Source organism: Melozone crissalis, unplaced genomic scaffold (genome assembly GCF_028551555.1).
Source record: "Melozone crissalis strain CALT ecotype California unplaced genomic scaffold, PUWL_Pcris_2 ptg000014l_1, whole genome shotgun sequence".
NCBI lineage: Eukaryota > Metazoa > Chordata > Aves > Passeriformes > Passerellidae > Melozone > Melozone crissalis.
The window spans coordinates 2,745,990-2,758,473 of record NW_026535792.1 but is presented as its reverse complement, the minus strand read 5'-3'; positions in this window follow the sequence as shown (position 1 = coordinate 2,758,473).

The following is a 12,484-nucleotide window of genomic DNA, read 5'->3' as shown; positions in this document are numbered from 1 at the left end:
CGTGCCATCCTGTTGCACAATAAGAACATTCATTTGGGTAAAAAATTGTGGTTAGCAAACCCTCTAACCCCTTGTTGGGAAAGGGGCAGTTCCTCAAAGGAACCTCTAAAACACGGGGTGATTTCTAAAGATAGACTGTAGAGAAAGGCACTCTCTTCTCTCATTAAGAAAACACACAACACATCACATTTCAGCCTGAAATTGCTGTTGATAAGGAAGGGAAATATCTAGCACAATGTGAAATAATAAAATATGTTAAAAAATGCAAAAGAAAACATACATAGTAGTGACTTGCTCTTAATTCAATGGATATTTATGGTTTACTGCTTTGAAGTGACTGCCTTGTGCAATAAACTCTGAATTAGACAATGCAGGTCTTAGATTCCTTACTGTGATCCTCCAGAACTCAATAATTTCCTACTGAAAAGGAGCAGAAAGATCTCTTCCAGTCCCAGGGGGCCAGAAGACTTACTACAGCCTGAGCTAGCCTACACTGATGACTAATTATTCTTGCTATTAAAAAATGCGTGTTTTATCTTAAACATGACTCATCAAGAGCGAAGCTCTCCAACATTTCCCCTTTCCAGTTTAAGACTCAGAAAAGTTGTAGACACGAAAGGTACCCAGTGTTTAGAGAATGGAGCTCACTGTTTTGTTACTGCTGTGAAAATTCACACACTTCAAAATGCCTGTGCTTAATTGATTCCAGGAAACTTCGTCACTGTGTTCTAGAGCCTTACCTCACAGCTCCCAGCCACCATATTCCTGTGATAACCACTGGTAGGAGATGTTAGAAAACATTAACAGACTCAGGGAATGATAAACCTCACAGGCTGTTCAGGTCTTTAACCCTGGCCTCCTTCTCACTGAGGAGTTGTGAGATGATCAGTGTGGTGTCCCTGCAGACCCTGCTCACACCCGGCCTGCTCTCCCAAAATGGATCCTCGTCTTCTGCTCTACATTTCAGTTCTCATCTTTCCTTACTTTTCCATCTCATGCCCCTCCTCTGCCAGAACTGTGTTGACAGAAACTTTCCAAAAGTTTTAGTTGTGCAGCTGCCAAGAAAATCTTTACTCCCACCGTCATCAGATTCACAATCCAGTTTCTACATCCCCTGCATCTTCAATCCCCAATTTTACATTTCCTATTTGCACTCCATGCCCATGAAGGATGGTTGTGCTTCAGAACATGGGCATTCTTGAAATGAATTTTAAAATTACTAGCTCAAAATAAATGAATTAAAAGCATCGAAATGTTCAAAGCTAGAACTGCCTCTCTTGCTGGTTCTTTTATAGTGTCTTCCAGTACAAAGACCTAAAGGGGTTTTGTAGCCATGAATTAATTTTGCCTTGTGGTGCACCCAGGAGAGATGACAGAGCCTCTCACCCTGCAGAATGAAGGCAAAGGCACAGAGCATTGAAGAGGTGGGCTCCAAACCCATTCTCCTGCAGCAGATACTTTTATTTTTAGTTGGTGAACTACTGACATTTTGCAATAAACATTGAATAACCAGAATATCCGATGACCACATGAAGTGCCTCTAAAAACAGAAAAAAACAAACAAACAAAGCCAATTCTGAGAACTTGTCCCTTAGTGACTTTTCTAACCCTTAACAGGGATTGGGATGAACATCCAAATTCTGCTTGTTTTGGACAATATGACAGTTAAAGAACTTGTATTCCCAGGCCATAAGTGGATAAGACATACTATGAAAATACTGTATATATCTATGATATCTAAAATATTGTTCATTTAAAACAAGAAATAAGAATGTGAAGTATTTTGGAGATATTCTGTGGGAAAAGACAAAGCCATGTGGAGCAGAGACTATCAGGAGAAGAGGTCAGAGGCAGGAAGAGGGCAAGATGTGGGAATGCAATGCCAAGTCCTAGCTGTCATTCATGGGTAAGGATATGACATTTATGCAATGCAAACAGATTCAAACTCTCCTTCCCCACAGAACTACACAGCAGGACAAATCCAGAAATGAGGATATTTGAATGCTGATAACTGACTTTCCTTTACCCTTTCTTGAAACATTTAATTCCCTCTTGGTCTCTAAATAGTTTCAGATGCTTGTGAAGTTCTTAACCATATTAATATTTTTCCTTTTCCATTCCACAAAAACCTTAGTTTTGGAGGAAAGATATTTTTTCCCTCCAGAGAAACGTGCCTTGCACAGAAAGAAATGTTTCTTAGAGGACAAATTCTAATCTGTTTTAGATACAAGTTATCTAGCACACCACTGCACACTGGGATATTTATCACTGAAATTGATAAAACATAAGATCTCCAGAAGTCCAACAGATATGCAAGCCAGCATGACTAACTGGGCAAGGATCCGTGCAAACAAAACTGCAAGCTCCTCAGCTATTTCATTTGCAACAAGAAGTGAGTTTTGAAATGCTGGCAAAATCTTCTGGGTTTGTTTAGACCACATCACCATGACAGCAAAGCACTGCCCAGCTCTTCATGCATTGTACAGCTTTGCAAGAGACTGGTGAGGGGAAGCTCAAAGGAAAAAACACGGCCAGATGTCATTTGGGAGATCACAGGAGATACCCCAGCCCGTGGATAACCTTTCTCTCCAACCACAGAGCTTTTGACAGGCTCTTTCTCTGGAGCAACGCTGAATTTTCAACAGCATGGGTTGAATTTCCTGAGCAAGGCAAATATATTCCACTTGTTTTCCATGGCCAAGAGCTAATGAACTTGTGAAAGGTCAGCAGTGCAAACAAGAGTCATGTATTCAAAGGGCAGGACTGCTCTCAGCTCAGCCACACTTCTGCTCTGCCATCCAGGTGGGTTCAAAACCACCTACCTAGGGTGGAATCAGGGCCTCGTGGGAGTTGCTGGTGAGAAATCTTCAGGCAAAACATTTTCAGGTCAAAACAGCAATGCAAGGCTGTTATCAGAGAGCTGCAGATATGGAAAGGTGTGCTGGTTTAAAAAAATGTACAAAAAATAATTTTGAGAAGCTGACATTTCAAAAGGTGACAATTTTGCTCTGCAGCTCGAAAACATGATTTCAACACTTTGGTTTACAATTTCTTAAGTAACTAACCCAAGCATTTTTTAAATATGAAATTACATATTTTGATGAAGCTCATGTGATTGTTTCTTGTTTTCTCACAAAAGTTTTAAAATTTTTAAAATGCTTTTCCTTGCTGTAGCTAAAGGGAAGAAAATTTAAGCCCTTGGGAAAGCTGAGAAGATGGAAAGCTTTTTCAGTCCAATCTAGGCAAAGCAGGATTCCCATCCATTTCATTCAAAATGAGGCACAAGGTTCCAGCCTGGCTCCTCTGCTCCTCAAAGGGTCATTGTTTCATTCTGAGATGATCCAGGCAATCCATGAGCTGTGGCCCATTTATTTTGTCCCAAGACAACAGCAGCTGCACAGGTACAGGGTTGGTTTTTTAAATGAGAGAAAATGCCCACACAATCCCAGTAAATTTGCAGACATCAGAAGGAATCCTCAGAACATCTGTAAGGAGTTTGGTCTCATTCCTGTGACAAGTTTGCATTTAAGAATGTCATGTTCTTCTAGTAAGCTGCTTGTTTGGAATCAAAGTATTTTCAGCACTAAGCACAAGAGATGTAAATTTGGGGGCTTGCAGCCAAGGCCACCACTCCTATAGAATAGAAAGAGCACAGGCTGTTCTCTACAGCTCCTGTTCTGCTCATTGAGACAGAGGGCAACATCCACAGCAGCCCCATCCTGGTCAGACATCCCCTCCATGGCCTGTGAGACCTGTCAGCAGAATAGAAGGAATTTTTCAGCCTCCAAATCAGGACCCTTGGAGGACCCTTCCCATTCAGCAGAGTGAATAAGAGCAAATTGAAATGCAGCCACTGCCTACCCCAGTTCCCTGGCATTTAGTAGATACTTGCATTGGTTAATTATTACCAGTCCTGTCCTACCTCGAGCTCCCAAATATTGCAACAAACTGCTTCAGGGAAGAACAAGCACACAGGGGTCTGCACGTGCCAGAAATGCCGTGGGAATAGAAAGCATCTGGGGTTGAAGATGTAACATCCACAGATTGGTTTTGCACAAATGCACTGATGAGGAGAGCCAGCCACTGGGTTCTGACCCCAATTTCTAGATTCAGCAACCAACAGAGGCCAACAGAGTTTAATTATGATTTTTTTTCCAAGCGGTTGGGCACTCAGCTGAGTTCCTGTGGCTGTAACTCAGCTGTGTTACAAGCCATCTCCAGCAAGAAGGCACTGGAGCAGGAGGTAATTGAGGGTTGGCTCCCAGAGGGAATTTTCCCTTAAAAGGATAACGACATTGTCATGAAGAAACCAGCTCACTGCCACTGCCCGCAGAGCTTTCTGCAGGCACGGCTGCCAGAGCTGGGGGCGGTGGCGGCTATTGAGAGCAGGAGGCAGGAGCAGCAGGGCAGGGCCCGCTCCCTACAGGGCAGGGCCCGTTCCCTACAGGGCAGTGCCTGCTCCCTACAGGGCAGGGCCTGCTCCTACAGGGCAGTGCCCGCTCCTACAGGGCAGTGCCCATTCCCTACAGGGCAGGGCCCGTTCCCTACAGGGCAGTGCCTGCTCCCTACAGGGCAGTGCCCATTCCCTACAGGGCAGTGCCTGCTCCCTACAGGGCAGGGCCCACTCCCTACAGGGCAGTGCCCGCTCCTACAGGGCAGTGCCCATTCCCTACAGGGCAGGGCCCGTTCCCTACAGGGCAGTGCCCGCTCCTACAGGGCAGTGCCCATTCCCTACAGGGCAGGGCCCGCTCCCTACAGGGCAGGGCCTGCTCCCTACAGGGCAGGGCCCGCTCCCTACAGGGCAGTGCCCGTTCCCTACAGGGCAGTGCCCGCTCCTACAGGGCAGTGCCTGCTCCTACAGGGCAGGGCCTGCTCCCTATAGGGCAGTGCCCGCTCCCTGCATGCCACAGCTACTGCAGGGAGCTCTGCCATGCTCTGCCATGAAGGGCTGCAGGACACACAGGCAGCCCCAGGACGTCACTTCAGTGCCATGTAACAAGAGGCCAACTCCCATCATCTGCTTAAAGCAAAAACAAACCCAAGTGAGGGATTACAACCCAAAAAAACCCCCAAACCCTCACAAGAAGCATTTGCACTCAAAATGAGCAATATTTTCAGAGAGGGGAAGGCAGTGTAACAGCTGAAAGCATGCCAAGGAATATTTCCAATTAAATATTTTTCCACCAGAAAGTAACCAAAATCCCAGCTTTTCATTTGAGAATTTGTGGAACAATTCTTATCAAAACTCTTAAGATGGGATCCAGGAGGATGATGAAGGAGCAGAACCCCATGGTGGGTGGCCTCAGCCTGTTGACTTGAACCTCAGCTTCCCATAACCAAGAGGAAACTGCCTAACACAGCCCTGCTCCATATCCAGGATACTTCCTTGTCCTCTGGACAGCCCACCCACCTGGAGCTTTGCACTGTGCTCTCTTGTGCAGCTTTTACATGGAATGAAGCTGAAATGGGCAAGGCTGGGTTTGGCCCAGCTGTAGTGGCAGGCACCAATTCCCATCTCACAGCTAAAGCTTCTCCTGGGTGAGGTTTTCAACTCTGACTCATGCTTCTGTCTCTAGCACAGAATAAGCCACCTATCACACTGCAAGAGAAGGAACCAGAGCCTGGTGTTTCCCTGCACCCTGATGAGGACAAAATATGTGCAAGTGAACAACAGCCAGGTCTGAAAAGAGCAGAGACTCCTGAGCTGGCAGTGCAACAGAGGCTTACACAGAGTAAAACACCATCCCTTTCTTTGAGGACTGGCAGCCCACAGAACCCCAAGCAGCTCAAGTTCTTCTATTGCAGTGGGAGTCCAGCCCAGAGAGTGGGTGAGACAGATTTCTGGTGACCAACACGTCATCACTGCTGGAAGCAGGAGCTCCTAGTACTGAGCACCTTTAAGAGACAGACCACCAGCAACCTCCTCCAGACCACAGAGGTCAGCTCAGGAGCTGCAGCAATTCTGCAGCTGCTCCCAGTTCTGCCTGGTGGCTGCTCTATCTGGTCCCATCCTGTTACTACTATCTTTGTGAAGCATCCACTTGAAACAGTCCTATTTCAGGAAGTCCACATGCAGCCATGGAGATTCAGCACACTTCCTCTTTGCTTTAGGGGTAGAAAATTTTATTTCCTAATCAGCCTTCCTCTGTAGAAAGAAGTATTAAAAGCTTCAGCAAGGTAAGTGTGTTAGTGTCGATAAACAGAAACTCATCCAGAGCAAAACAGCAGAAATCTGGAGAATTACAGGTGGCTACAGGCACAGACTGGTTGCCATTTGGCTTTTTTTTTCTATGAGTAACAGCAAGAAAATGAGTCAGACTCTATGGCTGAGTCACAGTGAGTGAATATAAACTTGCTTTTCAGACCAAGAGAGCTTGGGCAGGTGGAGGAAGAGTTCTGTATAATCTGCCCTGGATAAACACAGCATGGTCCCTCCCTGTGCAAGTCCTGCTCCAGGGCCTAGGATCTGCAAGCCTGTCCCAAAGGAAGACCTCGTGGTGGAAATATATGATAAACATATGACAACATCTGCCTTCTGTTTCCTGTGCTGTGTACAGATTATCTCTCTCTACAGATAACCCTGTCCTTCTCAAAGAGAAAGCTGAGGTTGTGCTTTAAAAACGCTGCTGATATCAGTGACAATTTGAGTCAGTTCATTCTGTACCTGTTCTCAGACCACGTGTATCACCTCATCTCAGCACCATCTGCTCAACACCTGAGTGATGTGATTACACATCTGCCCGGGGTTGTTTGTTCCCTCATCCCTCCTGAGCACCGAAGCCAGAGGCAGGATAGGCAAAGTGTGCTCTCTGCATTCACGTGTGCTCTCTCCACAGGCAGAGTGGAGCTGACGCCCAGCTGAGCTCCCCCCCTCTCTCCACTGGTGTCATTATTTTCCATGTTGCTTGTTGAGCCCAGCAGTGAAGAAGCCCTGGGAATGCAGAAGCCCATGTCAGAGCATGATCACCACCAACTGCAGCAGAGGACTTTAAAGGGAAGCCTGGTGGGCTGCAGTAAAGTAAAAATCATCAGGCTACAATGTGACATCAGCAGAGCTCCTTGTAGAACACAAGACTGTGGCTGCTGTCCCAGCCCCCTCCCCCTGCCTCCAATTCCAAGACCATGAAATTACTCATTAGGCTTGGAACAAAACACTCCCGGTGCACTTGCATGTGGCTGGAGGCAGAGACAGATGTTTGGGGCTCTGGAAGAAAATTGCTGAGAGACAGAAATTAAACACTTCCAAAGCTGCACTGTGCTTGCCTGCTCCTGTTGGACTGCATGGGGGTCAGATTAGAAGGGAGCAATGGCATCACTGAGCAACCCTTTGCTTCCACTAAGCTTTTATTAAATCCTCAAACCCAATTTTCTTCTTCACTTCAAGTTTTGCACTGAGTCCTTCAGCATGGCATAAGAGCAGCTCAGGGGCGTCCCTCTGGAAGTAGGTTTCAGCACTTCGGGTTTATGGTTAAAAGATCCTACATTTCATCTGCACTTTTGTCTTGAAAAGAACAGGGAGAGATTGCCTTTAGGAGCCAGACAATCCTCAGAGGCCCAGGAAGCAGAGGATCCTCCCTCTTTTTACACATGCAGTAAAGTGAGAATAAAAACATTGCCTGCAGGCATGTCAGTGAGGGGATTAGGATTCAGTGTCCCGATTAAAGCTTGGTTTATCCGAGGCAGCCGTTCCCACCTCCCATAACCAAACACTTGCTCAGTTAACCATCACATTCAAACAAGGGAGGGCAGTGACTCCAGCTCCACCACAGCATTTCTCTTCTTAAATTCAAGAAAGAATATTCTGCCTTTAGATCCTTTCCTGCTACATTTGCTTTTGGTCACACAGTAGATATTTTAAGACCACACTACTGTTTAAGACCACATTACTGGTCAAACCTGGTCCTCAGGCACCAAGTCTGAACACAATGGGCTCATATAGACCTCCTTCAGCCAAGCATCACAGAAATAACAGATTTTTTCTCTTACAGTTATTTCTCAGGTATCATTCAGGTACAAAAGACACTGGGGAGGTATTTTTTTGCCTCTGACATTTTCCTGCAGGATAGATGTGAGCCCAATTCTCCACAGCTGAGAGAAGAATATATTGAGCTGGAAGATGTAGAGGCCATATGTCAGTAAACTCCATGTGGAGGCCAGGGATCAGCAGGAGTGGCCTGGTGGTCAGAACAACCCCTGCCACAGCGCTAATTACATGTAAGCTTCACTTTCAAAGCTACATAGAAGCTTAAGCTCATTTATCTTTACAAGGGATTTAGAGGCCTATCGGCTTTGGGAAGTGAGAGTGACAGGAGAGGGAAGTGCCAAATCACCAGCTCAAACTTCCAGTTGCTGTTAATATGGACTGAGCTATCTGTGTCAGCACCATGCAGCGCACTGGCAAGGCTCACTCACCAGCCCTGTCTGACATCTCTGCCTGGTTCCTTGAGACTTTTTCTTACCAACAAACAAACAAACCCTTCAGTTTCTCTAACATGATTTCCTCCCAATCCCATAATACTGGATTATTCCTAAGCCTAAAGCAAAGAACATCACTTTGTGATTCAGGCTGCTTCCTGAGCTAGGAGCAACAGCTCTGCTGAAATACCTCATTCTGTGCTGTCTGAAACACTACACAGCATGAGCTGAGTCTGGGAAGACAGGAAAAATGGAATTATAGGCTCGTGAAATGGACACTAACAAAAACCTGAAATGTCGAGCTCACTCAGATGCAGTCTGTGTTTAATCCAGTCATCAGACAAGTCTCTGTTTAGCTAAATATTTGACTTCAGAATTGGGCCTGAATTATTATTGGCAAAGCTTCCAAGCTCCACAGGTCCCTCTAACAAGCTGTTCCTCTGTGGAAGCCTTGCAAGGAAATGAATGCAGCCTTTGAGGAAACTGCTGGAACCCTTCTCAGGCTTCCAGAGTGGGTTTGTGGAGTCCCGTTAGGTGTCCAGGCCTTCTGAAAGCTCCATATGTTGAGTGTTAGAAGCTGCAGGGCTGATGTTTGTGTGCATTTCTGGGATGTTCCCAGAGGAGTTCTGGCTCCGCAGCATGTCACAGGAACAGAGTTATCAAAGAAAGCACCAAAAATAACCTAGTCTACAGAACAACTAAAAGCCAAACCCAGACAAAAAATAAATAAGCTGGAGCCACACATGAAGCCATGTAGCCAGAGCTGTAACGTGTATTCCATTCTAATGGGACATTTCTGAAAGAGCACAGAACTGGCATGGTTGCTCCCCTGTGAATACCCACAGCAGGGACATAAAGAAGCACAAACATACAATTCCTCATCAATGCAGCTGGGTATCACAGTGCCCAAAGGTCTGGTTCAGGTGCTGCCAGGCAGAGCCCATGGCTGCTATCTCAGCACACTGGCAAGTTTGACACCCTGTCACGTAGAAACAGTCCCTCAGCACTGAAAGAGGAACGTGGTCATTCCCTCTCCCATGCAGTATTCAATTTCCTGTCTGTGCCAGCATATGCCAAAAAAGACAATCCTCCAGGGATGGAAGCTGTTCCCTGTTCCTCAAGCCAGGCTCCCCTTCTGTGGGCAGCTCAGAGAAGCAGAAGCTTGGCTTCCCAAATTACAGGCAGCTGCAGGCAGGAGGAGTCACCTTCCAGTTTTGTTTCCAAAGGAAGATTATAAATTAAAGTCCAATTTGCTAAACCTCTAGGTAAGCAACTGTTTCTGCATAAACACATACTGGTTTGTGGGCTGTATTACACAGCTAACTGCAAATCTGACTGGCTTGAAAATCACACTGTATACAACTAAACCAGGGAGCTAACAGAGGCACATTTTAAAATTACATGGATTTAACCAGCCTGGCTCATGATTTTTGAATGTGATCAAAAATAATGATTGTCCTAAAGCAGTGCCTAAAAATTGTGCCTGCAAAATAAGAGCACAAAATTCTCTGACAGAGAGCTTCACTTCTAAGTGAGAAAGAGCACAAAGCTGGCTCAGCTAAAATTATTCTTCAAGTGAAATAAAGCCGAAGATTTTAATGCCATCCTGAAGATGGGGTCAATGTCTGGAATATTTTGCAAAAAGGGGTCAAATTACCTCCTCCTCCTGTCATTCTCTGTGCTTCAACATTAGTGGAAAAATCCAAGAGCTGTTTTAGGTCTGTTAGCTAATAAATGGATCACCAGGCGAATGTTCAGTGTCGTTAACAAATTGTCTCAGCATTCTGTACTCAGTATCAGCAGAAAGTCTTGGTCCCTTCCACCCCTGCACACATACCACTTTGGGAAGGACAGAAGGAACTGCCTACATTGCCTTTTTTTGTGCCTGCTGGAAACATCCAAGCTGACAAGCAGATGCGAACTCTCAGTGCATCTGCGCTGTTCTTCCTCCGAGATCAGCATTAACCCGCAGGAGAGCCGTGGGTGATGAGTCCTGGCTGATTCGAGCTCTGGAAGACAATGACATTAACAGTGGCAGTTTAAATCCAGACAGCTTTCCATCCAACAGCATAACAAAAGGCTAGTAAGAGCCGGAGGTCCCATCTAAGGCTGGGATGCACAGTACCTCCATAGTCCGTGCAAGCAGGGATTATTCCCTGCCCTATTCAGGGCTGTTTCCCCAGGCACCAGGATACCCAGTGGGAAGGGCTCAGCCCTTCTCAGTCACTCCTGCTGGCGCCGTTCCAGTTTGTCTGAAGACACTTAAATATTCATGGAGAAAGCGCAAGACTCCGTCTTGCCGGGTGCACAGATTGCTCCCCAGGGAAACAGGACACCTGCCTTCCCCACTCCCTGCTCCATCACATCATTAATTATTTAAAGTAACAGGAAAGAGCAAGAAAAACTGTCCGCATCAGACATGCCTGCAGCCTGTTGTTTACGGTGCTCTCTGGGGTCTTGTGTGGCCCGAGGTTTGCATCTTCCCTCCGGCAGAAACAAGGATCAAGCCCAGCTTTCCCCTTTCCTCGGGGAGGATGCTCTACCCGCTAAGCTATTGCACAAAAGAAGGGATTCCCCTTTATCCAGACAGACCTTATGTTCACTTTTCCTATCAGAGAGTCTTTTTTTTTTTTTAATTTCAGTTTGAATAAAAGGCAAACAAAACACAAATCCAAATCTTTCAGAGAAGCAGCTATCCATAAACCTCCACACATTCTGTATTTGCTCAAGAGCTTAAGGTCTACCTCTGCATTTTACAGCTCGGCAGGCCAAGCCGTAGTGATCCAACTGCATCAGCAAGCACTTGGCTACTGAATCCATCGGTGGTGGGTTTCAGTGAAATGGAAACCACTGTCTCCCTGCCCTGAAGACAGTTCTGGTGTGCACAGAGTGGCATGTTTGGAGAAGCAGAGGGTCTCTTCTTATCTGCCTCTCCCCATCTTCCAACACACCAAAGGCCCCACGCTCTCTCACAGGAGCAGCACGGATCCACACAAGGGTCCTCGAGATCGGGATGTCCCCCAAAACTGTCCCGAGCCCAGGGAACAGCCCCATCTGCACCCTGGACTCTACTGCTAGAGCAGGAAGTCGTGGCAGGTGAACAACACTGGCACCCTCATGTGGTGAAAGGCACCAGAGTGAGCTCACAGCCAAAATCAGCGGTACAGAGAGGGATACTTCTCCAGAGGGACTTCTCGAGGGAGTCCTGACAAAGACCATCTGTGGGCCAGCATGGTCTAGGGACAGGCCACAAACCTGATGTCACCTCTCCTAGTCTGAGACCAGCAGCAAAGAATGACAGAATGATCTGGGCTGGAAGGGACTTAAGGATCATCCAGTTCCACCACCTTCCATGGGCAGGGACATCTTCCACTATCCCAGGCTGCTCCAAGTCCCACCCAGCCTGGCCTTGGATGCTTTCAGGGATGGGGCTTCATATAAGGTCTCCCTGGAGCTCTCTCTTCTCCAGGCTGAGCACTTCCAGCTCTCTCAGTCTGGCTCCAGAGCAGAGGTGCTCCGACCCTTGGATAATTTCTGTGGCCTCCTCTGGACTCACTCCAGCTGCTTCATGGCCTTCTGATGTTGGGGAGCCCAGAGATGGAAGCAGTTTTACAGGGGAGGAGTACTGTGGGGGACCCACAGAAACAGATCTGATTATCCCCAAAACCTGAGCTTAACCTGGTTTCTTCCTTATCATACTATCAAAATGGAGAACAGAATAAAAGATAAAACCAGTCCAGATGCCGAAACCGGAGAATTCACTAAAACTTTGAGGGAAAAGCCCTTTTGCCCCCTCCTGCACCTGCTGAGGGCCGTGTGGTAACAAGAGCACCTCATTCCCAGGAAACATCAACCCCTGAGCCCTGCTTTCACGGGAAAACAAAAAGAACCCCTCATATTTTCGACTGCTTAGAAATCTCTCTCTTCCCAAACTGCTCTGGAAACAGAATTAAATTAATTTTGAATTAAATTAATTTTAAATTAAACCACCCACCACCTCGAAGCAGCAGCACTCTGCAGAGGCGCACTGAGGTGAAGGGCGGCACCTGGCCGAAATGGCGGCAGCTGG